At 47.6% G+C, this 3927-nt stretch overlaps 1 long non-coding RNA gene across 2 annotated transcripts in view; it reads right to left on the bottom strand.

The window, feature by feature from the left end:
• Positions 1-2251: 2251 nt before the first annotated feature.
• The window catches only part of LOC118988050 (uncharacterized), an 11763-nt gene continuing 10087 nt past the window's right edge, over positions 2252-3927 (bottom strand). The window contains exon 3 of one of the 2 annotated variants that reach the window (XR_005066707.1): positions 2252-2262. This is a non-coding gene — a long non-coding RNA (uncharacterized LOC118988050). Of the gene's footprint in view, positions 2263-2939; positions 2951-3927 lie in introns of those variants that run through there. The other variant, XR_005066708.1, reaches the window with a different exon arrangement.

Below are 3927 nucleotides of genomic sequence, written 5' to 3'. Positions count from 1 at the left end.
GGGGCCCCATGCAAATCCACTTCCTTCCTCTATGGCCTTACTTAATGACGCCTGATGAGCAGAGAGCAGCTGGGGCCAGTGGAGGGTTTAAAGTTGGGTCCTCATGTCCAGTTGTGGGCCTGGGTTGCTCAGAGCTCTCTGTGGTGTTGAGGGGACAGTGCTGAACAATGACCAGCCCCTGCACCCGCATTTGGGCTGAGTCTCCTCTCTGGTCTTGGGGAGAACCCTCAGTCCCCTCCCCTGAGGAGATCACAGTGTGGTGTGTGTGGAGTATCCTGGTTACAGGAGCTGGTAGGGACAGTGCTCAAGTTGGTGTAAGAGGCTGGAATTTGCTCCAGGACAAGTAAAACTGGTTATGTGCCTCTGGGGAAATTTCTATTACATTTTAGGAAAAAAATGAAAAATCTTTTTCCTGTTTGTCTTAGCAAGAGTTCGTAGATTTCATAGACATGCTTGATATATAAAAGGATAGAAAATAAATGGAAACCCTTTAAAATGAAAAACTTTGTTCTACAAAAGGGTCTCTCATGGAGTTGATTTAAGAAAACAATAAAGTAGAAGAAAATACTTGGCAATCCCAGCCCATCGAGAAACTATGTGCATAAAGTTTGAAACTAATTAATACACAAAGCAAGTAGCCCTGGCTGGGGGCTCAGTTGGTTGGAGCGGCGTCCAAATGCACCAGGGATTTGGGTCAGACCCCTGGTTGAAGTGCAGATTGGAGCTGGCCAATGAGGGCATGGATGGGTGGAGCAACAGAGGTGTATTTTTCTCAGATCATTTAAAAAATTTTAAATGTAAATGAAACAAAGTTCTATTTGAAAATGGGCAAATGACATAAATAGACAGGTGATGGAAAAATATACAAATGTCAAAACACACAAAATGAACACACAAAATGTTCATCAGTAGCCACCACGGAAGAGAAGTTAAAATCACATTAAGATACCTGGACACACCTGTCAGAACGGACTGGACTGACTGAGGTGAAATTGGGGAAACACCAAACCCTGGTCAGGGAGTGAGAAGTGGGCCACTCACTCAGTGGCGATAGGAATGTCAGACGGCAGAGCCACAGTGGAAAAACAGCCATGTGCTTAGTATGAAGTTGGACATGCAGTTACTGTGAGGGCAACTTTGCCAGCAAGTCCCCCCGTCCACCACGGATGAAAGTAATACTACCAAGACATGATCTGCTTGGGAAGGAGAGGTGGCCAATTTCTCAGAGGAAAAAGACCAGGAGCCCCTTCTTCAATGGCTTTTATTGGGTTGTAATACACAGGAATACAGTCAGCAAGGATCAAACATTTGACAACATTTCAAAGAAATCTGAGGGCTTAGTCTGAGTCAGAGTCTGTCAGGTAAGGGGGTTCCAGAAACTTTGGGAGACATACTCATTTCCTCCTTGGACCTATATCATATGAATGAAAACACTCTTAGCAAAGCAGGCTTCACAGGACTTTTAGGAATTCCTTCTTATGCCTGATTACCCCAGGTCTTGCTCTAGCCAGCAAAGGGCTGCACCGCCTCCCCCATCATAGGTTTTCAGGCTTAAGTGGATTAGAGCCAGGAAGCGCTTCTCCCAGAGGACATGGGGACTCGGGCTATGTCAGAATAGCCAGAGGGAGAGGGTCCATCACTCTCTCTTTGTTGCAACCCCCGAGTCCTTCCATGATGACCTCCCAAGTGACTGTGTCTGGCTTAGGTTGCCTTGCCTCTGAGGGGCCTTACCCATCATGGACTAACCAACCACACCTTGGGGGCAGGGGGATGAAGCAGAAGCAGTAAGAGGCAAGCTTTGTTTTCTTAGTGGCTCTCCTTCCGGAGGTGAGTAATGCACTCACTCAGTCTTAGCCATGGGGGGCAGTTACAACTCCTGAAACAAGGCAGAGTCATCCCCAACAATTACCATACAACCCATCACTGCATCACTGGGCATTTGTTTCAGAAAATTGAAAACTTATGTTTACATAGAAACCCATACACAAGTGTTCACAGCACCTGTTTAGTCACCTCAGGCTGCGGTAACCAAACACCAACGAGTTGGTTGTTCGCAGTCAGAGAGAGAGGCTCTGGACATTGATCCCACCAGACCAGAGTCCCGCCCATAACACTTCCTTTGGCTTTTATTACTTCCTTAGAGTCCCCATCTCCAAATACAGCTACACTGGAAGTAAGGACTTCAACATACGAACTTCAGAAGACACAATCACTCAGTTCATACCAACGCCCTTACACATAAGAGCCTCAAACCGAAAACAACTGAGATGTCCTTTGGGTGATGGTTAAACAGACATTGGTATATGCGAATCACAGAATACTATTCAGCAAAAAAAAATTGGACTATTGATATGCACAACATTGTTGAGTCTGTGAGGAGATGTGATGAATGAATGACTAATCACATATGTTACATGCTGTACTATTCTATTTATACACACTTTTTGAAATCACAGAATTTGAGAGATGGAGAACCAGGTGATGGCTGCAGGGCTGAGGGGCAGGGGAAGGGTCTGGGTGGGAGGAGGTGGCTGTTTTAAAGGGAAACACACAGAGTCCACGTGTGATGGGACTGCGTGGAATCCTGACCTCTGTGGGGGGCACATGGGCCTGCACGTGAGAGAGAAGGGCATAGCCATGGCTGGTGTGGCTCAGTAGGTCAGAGCATCATCCTCTAATCATAAGGTTGTGGGTTTGATACCCAGTCCGGGTGCGTACGGGAGGCAACCAACCAGTGCTTCTCTCTCTCATTGATGTTTCTCTCTCCCTTCCTCTCTCTCCCTTCCTCTGTCACTAAAAGCAATGGAAAAAATATCCTTGGGTGAGGACACTAACAAACTAACTAACTAACTAAATAAATAAATAAAGTATATACGAAGAAATACACACTCACCTACCCACAAACAGGACGATTCAAATTTTTAGAAATATCTGAAGATTTGGTCGAACACTTCACCCAAAAAAGAAGGTGTGTACATGAAAATAAGCGTCTGAAAATCTGCTCATCATCACAAGTCACTTAGGTGAGGAACATGACAGACAGATACACAGGCACACACACCACATGGAACAGAAAGAAAATGGAGAAAGGGGTGCATGACACGGGGTCAGGTAAGACAGGGTCAGCTGCTCTGGAGGGATGACACACAACATGACTAAGGGGGACAAACCCAGATTTCACCAGAGTGACAGAGAGGGTGGCAGTCTGAGAGACGCAGAATTTGCTGAGGGGTCAGCTCACCACACACTCTCACTTTCCGCCCATCCTGCCTGTCACACCCTCAGCCACATCTCCTGCAGCTGCCTCCAAGGGCATATCCCGGGACCTGTGTCAGCTGCTCCCTGGATTGATTGTCAAGAGCTCATCAGGCTTTAATTATTCCCCTAATATGCCAGTGACACTGTGTGATGTCCATTCCGGAGATCCCAGCTTGAAGTCCTGGGATGAATCCCACAGTCATGAGACAGGACTGGCCTGACGCTGCTCAGGTGAGTGCCCAGCCTTGCTGCTCACCTGCCTGTGAGCAGGAGTCAGATCACTGAGGTCCACGCAGCTGCCCCAGGTTGACTCTACTGTGTTTGTGTGAGTGAAATGTTCTGGTGTTTCAGTTCCCTGGGAAGTTAGCAGAATATCAACCCATCCACTAATCCTGTCTCCAGCCCCCCTGTAAATGCAGGTGAGGCCAGTGACCCACGGGGCAGAGACTGGAAGTAGGAGGTCGTCAATGTATTTTCTACCTCAACATTCCCATCCTCCATGTCCCAGTGGACATTGTCTTGGCCTGTCCCTAGAAATTTCCATGGGCAGATGTGGAGCTTTCCTTGGTACCACAAGCTGAGAATCTGCCACAGCTGGAGGAGCCAGCCCATGCTCCATGTGAGTCCTGCCCCAGACCTCCCCACAGGCACCCCCTTCCCTCTCGGACA

Source organism: Sturnira hondurensis, unplaced genomic scaffold (assembly GCF_014824575.4).
Source record: "Sturnira hondurensis isolate 20B ecotype Veracruz unplaced genomic scaffold, ASM1482457v3 Scaffold0005626, whole genome shotgun sequence".
NCBI classification, from domain to species: domain Eukaryota; kingdom Metazoa; phylum Chordata; class Mammalia; order Chiroptera; family Phyllostomidae; genus Sturnira; species Sturnira hondurensis.
Note: the sequence above shows the minus strand (reverse complement) of the source record. Positions and strands in the feature narration are given on the sequence as shown.